Source organism: Indicator indicator, chromosome 27, assembly GCF_027791375.1.
Source record: "Indicator indicator isolate 239-I01 chromosome 27, UM_Iind_1.1, whole genome shotgun sequence".
NCBI lineage: Eukaryota > Metazoa > Chordata > Aves > Piciformes > Indicatoridae > Indicator > Indicator indicator.
Genome location: NC_072036.1, coordinates 594,977 through 607,105, shown reverse-complemented (window position 1 = coordinate 607,105; position 12,129 = coordinate 594,977). Strand labels below are relative to the sequence as shown.

The 12,129-nt window shown below is 48.3% G+C and overlaps 1 protein-coding gene across 1 annotated transcript in view; it reads left to right on the top strand.

Moving 5' to 3' along the window:
- The window catches only part of PTPRK (protein tyrosine phosphatase receptor type K), a 426,155-nt gene that overhangs the window by 149,751 nt on the left and 264,275 nt on the right, over nt 1–12,129 (top strand). The gene's annotated exons all lie outside the window — the stretch shown is intronic.

The window sequence follows — 12,129 nt, the reverse complement described above, 5'->3', positions numbered from 1 at the left end:
GATGGGGGTTTCACTCTATAAATCTATAACCAGTGTTTGGCCTTGGAGTAGAGGAGGTGATTCTAAAACTCCTCTGAGGTCTCTGTGTGTTAGTTTGTTCGAGCTGGTTTAAGCAAGTCTGACCTCTTGCCTCCCATGCAGCACAAACTACCTGGAGCTGAGCTCATCCTCCTGAAGCCTGGTTTTGACTGCCACTGTGCCTGGGGATCTCTGGAGGTGAGGCAGAGGACCAAGCATTGGCAGTGGTGGCTCATGCCCAGCTGGTGGTGTGTGGTACCTAACTGGTACAAAGTACCCAACTGAAGGGGCAGGAAGGTGGTAGACAAAAGTGTAACCCTTGGGGCTAGAAGGGGTAGGGAGCCCTCTTGGAACAGAAAAGGATGTTGTGGCAGCTGCCTCTCATTCCAGCTTCTTCCTTTTCCACAGGCAACCCTACAGTAACTGGAGACTTGCTTATGCCCCTGCTCCTCAATTCTGGCATTTTTCATGTGCATGAGGCCTTTTGGGCATCTCTGTAGCTGATGCAAAGTATGTCTGGCTGAGGAGAAGCTTACCCTTACTCTCCTCTGCCACAAAAATCAGGTGGGTTGCCCAGGACAGAAAATCAAGGGTCACGCATGGTGTGCAAGCAAGAACCCTGTGAGTTGAGTCCATAACAGCATTTCTCTGCTTAAGGATGTCTGTGTCTGCATCTCTGAACTGATCAGTTAAGACTGTCCTGATGTTTATTTGGCTTCCCATGTGAAGCCTTGGCTAGTGGTTAGAAGGTCTCAGAGCAATGTACGTCTAGAGATGTTTTCTTGGTAACAGTAGAGTCACAGAATGGTTTGGGTTGGAAGAGACCTTTATGATCATCCAGTTCCAACCCCCTGTCATAGGCAGGGACACCTCCCACCAGCCCAGGTTGCTCAGGGCCTCATCCAGCCTGGCCTTGAACATCTCCAGGGAGGGGGCATTCACAGCCTCCCTGGGCAATCTGTTCCAGTGTCTCCCCACCCTCACTCTAAAGAATTTCTTCCTAACCTTCAGTCTCAATCTCTCCTCTCCCAGCTCATTGCCCCCTGTGTATGTTAGAAGAGTGACAGTTCCCCCCTCCTCCCCCTCTTTTGTTAAGTTTCTTTTTCTTTTCAGAAGTAGAGTACTCAACTCCCGTTAATGGAACTGTCCTCACTCTTGGGCCATCTCTTTGATGCAGAGGCTCTTGGGGTTTACATTTGTCTTCCATGTGTTACACAACAAAACCATGAAGGGCCTTGCTCTCCCTGGAGATGGCATGGCATGTGTGAGGTTCCCGACTGAGCTGTGAGTGCAGTCTGTCACGCAGGGAGAGTGAAAAACTTGAGATCTTGTTGGAAATGTAAGCTGCAAAAGGCTTTCTCTGACTTAGGGTTTGTGATACTCTGCTGTGCTTTCAGCTTGGGATCCCTCAGTCCCCTGCATTAACCTCCTTGCTTAACCAGAAAGAAGAAATTCTCATCAGGCACATTCTGAAGGCTTCTTCTCTTGCTTTGCAAAACCCTTCTGTGGTGATGCAGCTTTTGTTGGTGTTGAGGGCAACAGGTCTCATCAGGCTGCTGTCAGTGTGGAAGACAGCAAGGTTCATAGAATCATAGAATCAACCAGGTTGGAAGAGATCTCCAAGATCATCCAGTCCAACCTATCACCCAGCCCTATCCAATCAACCAGACCATGGCACTAAGTGCCTCATTCAGGCTTCTCTTGAACATCTCCAGGCACAGTGACTCCACCACCTCCCTGGGCAGCACATCCCAATGGCAAATCTCTTTCTCTGTGAAGAACTTCCTCCTAATGTCCAGCCTAGACCTCCCCTGGCACAACTTGAGACTGTGTCCTCTTGTTCTGCTGCTGGAAGAAAAGACCAACCCCCACCTGCCTACAACCTCCCTTCAGGTAGTTGTAGACAGCAATGAGGTCACCCCTGAGCCTCTTCTTCTGCAGGCTAACCACCCCCAGCTCCCTCAGCCTCTCCTCATAGGGTTTGTGTTCCAGGCCCCTCACCAGCTTTGTTGCCCTTCCAGGCAGGCACAAGTCCAAACCAAACCTTTTTGTCTCCACTTGTTTTTTTTTCCTAACCATGTTGGGTAGCAGAATGAAAATACTTCCAGTTCCTGTTAAAGGTATGCCACATGTGGGGTGATTCCTCTAAACATCAAAGGAACCCAGTTCTTGTGCTCAAAGTCCACATGGTTTGGTTTTTATCCTCAGCGTTTTCATAGCTGCTTTTGTGACCACCTTCATGAATGCAGAATTTTTTTCAGTTGTTTTGCCAGGCATTGGGTGCCCAATGCCAGCACAAGGGGCAGTGGTGGAAGCTGAGGCATAGGAAGTTCCATGGAAACAGGAGGAGGAACTATTTCACTGTGAGGGTGATGGAAGACTGGAACAGGCTGCCCAGGGGTGCTATGGAGTCTCCCTCTCTGGAGATATTCAAAACCTGCTTGGATGTGTTCCTGTGTGACCTGCTCTAGGTGCTCCTTCCCTGGCAGAGGGGTTGGACTGGATGAGCTTCGGAGGTCCCTTCCAGCCCCTAACATTCTGTGATTCTGTGGAACAAGCTGCCCAGGGAGGTGGTGGAGTCACCCTCCCTGTGTGGCCATGGCACTTGGGGACATGGTTTGATGGCCATGGTGGTGTTGATGGTTGGACTGGTTGATCTCAGAGGACTTTTCCAACCCAAACAACTCTATGATTCTGTGATTTTATGAAGCCTTACATTTTATTCCCATCTGCCATCTTTACCCCCACAACATAAAATTTATAAGAGATCCAACCTTGACTGAAAGCATCCAGAGAGTGCAGAATTTCCTACAGCAGTACCAGTGATTGTTCTTCACTTACTGTTCCCACTGTGAAATTTGTGGCTCGATAATGTATTTGAATTTAAGTTTTCACTCACTGCTTCTTGTTAGACCTTTTTTTTTTTTTTCCATGGGATTAACCAGCTTTTAAGTCTGAGAATTTTGTTTCCCTGCTAGTGCTTGACTGCCATAATTTTGTTCTGATGTGTCTCATACATTTTGTCCAACTTCTAAAGAAACTTTCCTGGTGCTTCAGTATTTGTCTTGCTGTGTGACTCCCTAAAGCCATGTGTAATCTCCCAGTGCAGCAGGAGTACTGAAGCAGTGCAACTGTCCCATGGGATCCGCAGCTTCCCTCTCCACACTCTTCTGGCTCTGTGCCATCTGTGTTCTGATGTAGCTTTGCCACAACATCTCCATGTGCAGTCTGGAACTCAGTAGAGAGGCACCAGCATGCTTGATGAGGTTCCCATCCCACTCTACTCTGCTCTAGTGAGACCACACCTGGAATACTGTGTCCAGTTTTGGGCTCCCCAGTTCAAGAGAGAGTCCAACAGAGAGCTACAAGGATGATTAAAGGATTTAAACATCTCTCCTATGAAGAAAGGCTGAGGAAAAGGGGGTGGTTTAGTCTTGAGAAGGCTGAGGGGGGATCTTATGTCTAAAATACATGAGGGGTAGGTATCAGGGTGAAGGGGCCAAGCTTTTTTTGGTGGTGTCCAGTGATAAGACAAGGAACAATGGGTATAAGATGGAACTCAGCAAGTTCCAACTCAGCATGAAAAGAAACTTTTTTGAGGGTACTGAAGCCCTGGAGCAGGCTGCCCAGAGAGGTTGTAGAGTCTCCTTCTCTGGAGACTTCCAAGACCTGCCTGGATGCATTCCTGTGTGACCTGCCCTGGGTGATCCTGCTTTGGCAGAGGGGTTGGACTGGATGATCTCCAGAGAGGTCCCTTCCAACCCCTAACATTCTACAATTCTAACATTCTAAGGCCCAGTTTGTGACAAGCAAAGGTTTTTCCTTGGCATGTTTGCCTTGGATGTTCCAGACTCTCCTCCTTCAGGCCCTTGTGCCCAGTGAACTTTGTGGACCAAAGCTCCTGCTCTGACTGCAGATGGCCACTGAACCTCAACCAGCTTAGTGTCATCTGCAGACTTACTGAGGGTGCCTTAAATCCCTTCAGCCAGATCATTGATATAAAGACATGAAAGAGAACTGGCCCCTGTCCTGAGCACTGGGGAACACCACCTGTGAGCAGCCACCACCTGTATTTTGCTCCATTCAGTACCTTTGTAGTAATAGATTGCCCAGGGACGTCATGGATGCCCCCTCCCTGGAGGTCTTAAGGACAGGTTGGATGAGGCCTTGGGCAACCTGGGCTGGTGGGAGGTGTCCCTGCCCATGGCAGGGGGTTGGAGCTGGATGAGCTTTAAGGTTCCTTCCATCCTAAACCATTCTATGAATCTCTGAATACTTCCTGTAGCAGTAACACTGGTGTGATTAGTTAGTTGCTAGTTAGTTGCTAGGAGTTAATTAGTTACACTGGTGCCATTTTCTGGTTGTTTGGTTGTTGGTGTTTTTTTTCCTGCCTGTGAGTGCGTTAGTTATTTGCACACAATACTGAATATTAAGAACCTGCCAGAACTGCTTATCTGTAGGAAGCCTTCTAGGTGATGAGGTTGATGCTACATGCTTACTCTAGTCAGTGGTGCCTAAATATCACAGGCTAGTTAATCCCTCATGTCAGACAGAGAGTGATGTGAGCACAGGGTACTACTAGGAGCTCAGCAGAAAGGGAACTTTGTACTGATGAGATGTCAGTCTTCATTTGTGATTAACTTAGCCTGGGGGGGGGTTATGTCAAAACCATATCTGACCAAATGCTGCAAAGTGCTCTGCATGAAAATACTCTGGGTTTTTAATGTCTTCCAGATGTACAAGTGCTCCTTTTTTTTTCCTCTCAGAGATGTTAGTGGGCCTGCACACTGGAAGGGGTTACATCAGATTTAACACCTTGAAGCAGAGGCTAAAACCAAGAGTCAGTCATTAAAGTAGGAACACTGGAGAAGGACTTCTAAAATCTGTTCTTAGCAAGGGAAGAAGGGAAACTCATCATACAGGGTCTTTGTTCAAACTGTTCCTTCTGATTGCCTTAAAGACTGATTGAGATCATGATTCTAGTGAGGAGCTCATAAACCATCCATGGATGGAAACATCTTGTCATAAAAACAAACACTGAGTGAAAACGACTTGTTGGCAATGCCCTCTGCCTTGGCTCACAGCAGCTGAGGGGAGAGGGTTGGTGGTTGGCAGAAATAAAGGGTGCAAGACCCTGGCATGGTTAGAGTGACCACTGCAGCGGGGAGATGGAGGCAGGTCACCATGCTGCCTGACCTGGCACTGGGTCTAGGTGGCTGAAAGCCACCAAACGTATTTAAGTAGCAGCCATCTGCAGGCAGAGTGACTGGCCAGGGCCATGGCCAGGCAGCACATGGGCAGTTGGTGAGCCTCTGCCTGGGCCAGGTTCTGAACTCCATAGCTGTCACTTGGCATAGAAATGTTTAGGTTGGAGGAGACCTCTAAGATCATCAAGCCCCCAACCATCAGCCCAACACCACCGTGGCCATTAAACCATGTCCCAGAGTGCCATGGCCACACATTTCTTCAACACCTCCAGGTAATGGTGACTCCACCACCTCCCTGGGCAGCCTGTTCCAATCCCTGACCACTCTTGCAGCAAAGAAACCAGACCAGACTTCTGAGGGTCATTTTCTTTGGAGTTCTCTTTCATGCATTTCCTATTTTTTTTTTCCATTCCTTATATAAGAGGTTTTTCATTTCTGGCAGGTTGTCTTCTCAGAGCACTCTGTGTTGTTTACTACTAGGTGGACTCATAGAATCATATGGGCAGAGACACCTCACAACTTGACTTGGCTGCTCAGGGCCTCATCCAACCTGGCCTTGTACACCTCCATGGTGGAGGCATCACAGCCTCCCTGGGCAACCTGTTCCAGTGTCTCACCACCCTCACTGGAAAGAATTTCTTCCTCATCTCCAGTCTCAATCTCCCCTCTTCCAGCTCCAAGCCATTGCCCCTTGTTCTGTTGCTAGACACCCTTATGAAAAGTCCATCTCCAGCCTTCCTGTAGACTTCCTTCAGGTATCGGAAGTCAGATTGAAAGATGCCCCTGAGAGTCCTCTCTTCTCCAGACTGAACACGCCCAGCTCCCTCCCTCAGCCTATCCTCATAGCAGAGTTGCTCCAGCCCTTGGATAGGTTTTGTGGCCCTCCTCTTGAGTCCCTCCAGCAGCTGGATATCTGCTCCAGGGATCCTAGCCCAAACATTCATCATTCATTTGGTTTTGTTTTGTATTTCTCAATGACAATTTTTAGCCCATGTGGAGGTTTCAGGTTGCTGTGTATGTGAAAGGAAAGGTTGTGGTTTCAAGGGGACCTGTGAGGCGAGTGAGGTGTCAGCAACTCAGCCACCTCTTCAGAGATATCAGAGGGCTGGAGCACATCTCCTGTGGGGATAGTCTGGGAGAGCTGGGGCTGTTCAGCCTGAAGAGAAAGCTCCGAGGAGACCTTCTTGTGGCCTTCCATCTCTCTGAAGTGGGCTACAAGAAAGCTGGGGAGGGATGTTTTAGGGTGTCAGGGAGGGGATTCTGCCCACCTGCTCTGCTCTGCTCAGATCCCACTTGCAGCACTGCCTCCAGTTCTGGTGCCCCCAGGACAAGAAGGACCTGGAACTGAGGAGATGATCAGAGGCTGAAGCAGATCTCCTATGGGGACAGGCTGAGAGAGTTGAGGCTGTTCAGGCTGGGGAAGAGAAGGCTCCAGGGTGACCTTATAGCAGCCTTCCAGTACCTGAAGGGGCTGCAGGAGAGCTGGGGAGGGACTTTTGACAAGAGCTGGGAGTGACAGGATGAGGGACAATGGCTTTGAGCTAGAAGAGGGGAGACTGAGACTGGAGATGAGGAAGAAATTCTTTCCAGTGAGGGTGGTGAGACACTGGAACAGGTTGCCCAGGGAGGTTGTGGATGTCCCCTCCCTGGAGGTGTTCAAGGCTAGGCTGGATGAGACCTTGAGCAACCAGGGCTGGTGGGAGATGTCCCTGCCCATGGCAGGAGGTTGGAACTAGAGGATCTTTAAGGTCCCTTTCAATCCAAACCATTCCATGAATCTGTAATTGGGGTCTGTTTGTTGGATCTGCTCATAGAATAATGAAGGAGAATAATTAATAGCAAGTTAATTGGGTAACATCCCTAAAGTTTATGCTGGTGTACTGGGACTGCATGCTTCAGTTGATACTGGCTGTACTTTGGGGATTTCTGGTTGCACCTCACCTCTGGTTCTGATAGTATATTGTGTTATGAAGAATATTAATAATGCTGCAGAACAATTACTTGTTCATTTGCTAACTGATTAAAAGCCATGCATAATTTATTGGAAGTGGGAGAGACTCTGGAAGTGAGACTCCAGAGCTTCAAAACAAAATGCCTATGCTAATATATGAGTGTGCTTTATCTCTTACCATAAAAATTAATATGCAATGGTATATTAGTCTCATTAATGTGAGATTTTATTTGGGCTAATCGGGCTCTTCATCAAAGGGGAGACTCCTAAAGGTAGCCTTACAGTGTGGGGGTTTGTAGCTGGGAGTGAGCAGTGCCTCATGCTCATCAACATTTATGTTTGCTGCTCTAACAGCCACTGACCTTCGAATTCATTAGCTTGACATTTCATCTGTTAGTTCCACGGCAAAGAAACTGCCCTCATTAAGCCTGGGCTGCATTTCTCAGCCTTGATGCAGGTGGGGAGCTGAATTAGTTCCTGTGCACCTTTCTTGCCAAAATAGGGTAGAATCTGTTAATCATCAGCTGAGAGCCTTCTGGAGTTTGGGAGATCCTGAGACAGAAAGCAGGAAGGCTGCGTGGCGGTCACCTTCCCACTGCAGCAGGGGAACATCAGCTCCGCTTGCAGCCACTGCAAAACCAGCACAGGTTCATCTCAGCTTTGCTAAGAGAGGAGGGAAGTTGCACACGGAAAAAAAAAAAAAGAATCTGTTGGAGAAACAGAGTTTGCAAACAGTGTGGTGGAGTCTTGCTTCACCTCAGGCAGGAAGGGAGACCTCCTCATTTCAGGAAAGGCCAAGCCACCTGTTTTTCCACCTTCTTATTTTCACTTGCATTTTAAGCAAGATTGCACATAAAGAAACTTGCACAGGAAAAGAAAAAGAATCTGTTGGAGAAACAGAGTTTTGCAAACAGTGTGGTGGAGTTTGACTTTTTCCAACAGATCTGTGTGGCCTGCCAGAACCTCCAAGAACTAAACCACAACTCCTGAATTCTCTAATTCCTAAGACACAGTTTCAAGTATGGGTCTAGGGTGTTTCTTCTGCTTTTTGTCTTCAACTACCAAAGTCCTGTGCTGCTGAACCCTGCAGTCTGCTTCTGGTTTTTCAGAGTGCCCCTACGTGGCCAGCAGCAAGATGATTAAGCTCTGCCAATTTGTGGTTTCTGCTGATCCTTCTAAAGCTACTTCAAGTTATTTTAATCTCAGCTTTGCTAAGAGAGGAGGGAAGTTGCTGCAAGGTGTTGGAACTAGATGGTCTTTAGGGTTCCTTCCAAACCAAACCATTCTGTGATTCTGTGAAGCTCAATCTGAAGATGTGAAAAATAAATTGCACAGGGAGGTTGTGGCTGCTCCTTCCCTCCAGGTTGTGATCTTATGGTGATCTAGTACTCTATCCAGTTTTGGGTTCCCCAATTCAAGAGAGGCAGGGAACTACTGGAGAGAGTCCATGGAGGCTATGAGGATGATGAAGGGACTGGAACATGTGTCTTGTGAAGAAAGACCTGGGGCTGTTTGGTCTTGAGAGGAGAAGCCTGAGAGGGAATCTTGTTTGATGTCTATAAATATCTGAGGGGTGGGTATCAAGAAGGGTCCAGGCTCTTCTCAGTGGTGTCCTGTGATAGAATTGAGGGGCAATGGATACAAACTGGAACCCAGTAAGTTCTTTTCTTGCTTTGAACAACAAAGAGTTGGGTGTGAGGGATGTCAGAAGCATCTTCTCACCAAGTGACACCTTTCACTCTGCTGTTGAAGCATGCCTCAAGGCTCAGCATGACTGACATGATGGATACAAAATGGAAATCAGGAGGTTCCACCACAACATGAGGAGAATCAATTTTACTGTGAGGGTACTGGAGGCCTGGAGCAGGCTGCCCAGAGAGATTGTGGAGTCTCCTTCTCTGGAGGCTTTCCAGACCCACCTGGCTGTGTTCCTGTGTGAGCTGCACTGAGTGCCCTGCTTTGCAGGGGCATTGGACTCGATCTCTGGGATCACAGATGTAGCCAGGTTGGAAAATACCTCTGAGATCATCAAGTCCAAGCTATCACCCAACACTTTCTAATCAACTAAACCATGGCACTAAGTGCCTCATTCCGGTCTTTTTTAAACATTTTCAGGGGTGGTGACTCCACCACCTCCCTGGGCAGCACATCCCAATGGCCAATCTCTGTTGCTGGGAAGAATTGCTTCCTAACATCCAGCCTAAACCTGCCCTGGCACAGCCTGAGACTGTGTCCTCTGATTCAGGTCCCTTCCAACCTCTACCATTCTATGATTCTATGAATTCTATGAATCTATGATTCTGTGAATCATGTGATTCATTCTATGAATAACAATCATTTAGGTTGGAAAAGCTCTTACACCCAGTGTAACCATTCTCTAACTCTACTAAGGCTGGTGCTAAACTATGCCTCTCACCACATCTCTACCTGTTTGAAACACCTCCAGGGATGGGGATTCAACCAGCTCCCTGGGGAGTCCTGTTCCAGTGGCTGAGAAGCCTTTCCTAACTGAGTGGCTTGAGACACAGCTAGTTTAGCAAAAGGTTTGCAAGAAATCCTTTTGGACTAAAATATGGGAAACTGTTGCTTACAAAGCTGATCAGTGTACTGGCAGGAGCCAGCTCTGGTATCTGGAGGGGAAACTTCACTGCTGGACCTAGTGAGACGGGGAGTCACTAGCCAAACTTCATTATGTGAGGTGAATGAGATGTCATAGGAGATCTGGAGGCCTTCTGTGGGGGTGAGGTCATCTGGAGGTCATTCAGTTCTGGGCTCCCCAGTTCAAGAAGGACAGGGAAATGCTTGAAAGGGTACAGGAAAGAGCTACAACGATGGTAAGGGGACTGGAACATCTCTCTGATGAAGAAAGTCTGAGGGACTTGGGGCTTTTTAACCTGGAGCAGACTGAGGGGGATCTCATCAATGCCTCTAAACACTTCAAGGGTCAGGAGGATGAGGCCAGTCTTTTGTCAGTGGTGCCCAGTGACAGGACAAGGGGTTACAGGGACAAACTTGAACATAAGAATTTCCATCTAAACAGGAGAAGAGACTTCTATATGTTGAGGGTCATGAACACTGGAGCAGGCTGCCCAGAGAGGCTGTGGAGTCTCCATTTCTGGAAACATTCAAAACCTACCTGGAGGTTTTCCTGTGTGATTTACTCTGGGTGATCTTGCTCTGTCAGGGGGCTTGAACTCAGATCTTCAGAGGTCCCTTCCAATCCCTATCTTACAATATTCCAATACTTACCCACAGAATTGTCATTCCTAGGAGACACAATCTGTGCAATGCTTCTGTGTCTTAAATTCTCTGGTGTGGAGAGGCTGGGGGAGCAGTGATGATGATGCAGTGCTACAGGCTGGGGTTGGAGTGGCTGGAGAGCAGCCAGGCAGAGAGGGACTTGGGGATGCTGGTTGACAGCAGCTGAGCAGGAGCCAGCAGTGTGCCCAGGTAGCCAAAAAGGCCAATGGCATCCTAGCCTGCATCAGGAACAGTGTGGCCAGCAGGAGCAGGGAAGTCATCCTGCCCTGTGCTCAGCACTGGTTAGACCACACCTTGAGTGCTGTGTCCAGGTCTGGGCTCCTCAGTTCAAGAAAGATGTTGAGATGCTGGAACATGTCCAGAGAAGGGCAAGGAGGCTAGAGAGGGGTCTGGAGCACAGCCCTGTGAGGAGAGGCTGAGGGAGCTGGGGGTATTTAGCCTGGAGAAGAGGCTCAGGGGAGACCTCATTGCTGTCTACAACTACCTGAAGGGAGGCTGTAGCCAGGTGGGGGTTGGTCTCTTCTCCCAAGCAACAGTGACAGAAGGAGAGGACACAGTCTCAAGCTGTGCCAGGGGAAGTTTAGGCTTGAGGTGAGGAGAAAGTTCTTCCCAGAAAGAGTAATTGGCCATGGGATGTGCAGCCCAGGGAGGTGGTGGAGTCACTGTCCCTGGAGATGTTCCAAAAAATCTTGGATGTGGCACTTGGAGCCATGGTTTAGTTGTCAGGAGGTGTTAGGGATAAGGTAATAGGTTGGACTTGATGACCTCTGAGGTCTTTTCCAACCTGGTGGATTCTATGATTCTGTGAGAAAGGGGTGAAGTTCATCTTCAATGTGCTGGCCATTTGACCCTCTCCACCTGCTGCGAGCTGCCATGGTGCTCGTTCCACAGGGCTGCTGCGTGAGCCCTGTGCACATTGAGTTCAGCATTGTTGCCTAATTAACTGAAACAAATTACTTGAAATATGAGCCATCTGGAATGAAAATGAACATTCCCTGTTTAGCAGGGGATTCATTTTATTAGCAAAGTGCATGTTGCTTGTGATTTGTTTCTTAAAATGCCTTACACCTAGGCAAGTGTGCTGCTTCTCTGCCTAAACACTTCCAGGGGCTGGGGGGACCTCACCTCCCGGTTTGGTCCCTTGTCACCTTCTCATTTTGCAGCTGTTTTGAAATATTATTACAGGCAGAAGCTGATAAGAACAGAGGAAGACAAAAGGCACCTCACAACTCATTGTTTATGTTTCTGAATCAGTAGTAAGAATAAAATATCATCTGTGGTTTCTATACATCTTCTTTTTATCGTTCTCCTGGCAGCTTGGCTCAGCTCTGAGGATTCTGAGTGCCTGTAGGAACATCTTTTACCCTGACTGCATCTGGAGGGGTTCAGGTGAACTGCAGTGATGTTCATTCTGGAGGATATTCTGTGCAGGGACATGTTATCAACTTTTGCAACTGTTCTCTAAGAAAGCACTATGTGGCTTCTGTCTATAAAAGCAAACCAGGTATTTGCTGAAAATCTCAAGTAACAGACTGGATTGGGTTGGAAGGGATCTGAAAGATCATCCAGTTCCAACCCCCCTGCCATGCCCCTCTCACCAGCCCAGGTTGCTCAAGACCTCATCCCACCTGGCCTTGAACACCTCCAGGGAGGGGGCACCCACAGCCTCCTTGGGCAATCTGTTCCAGTGTC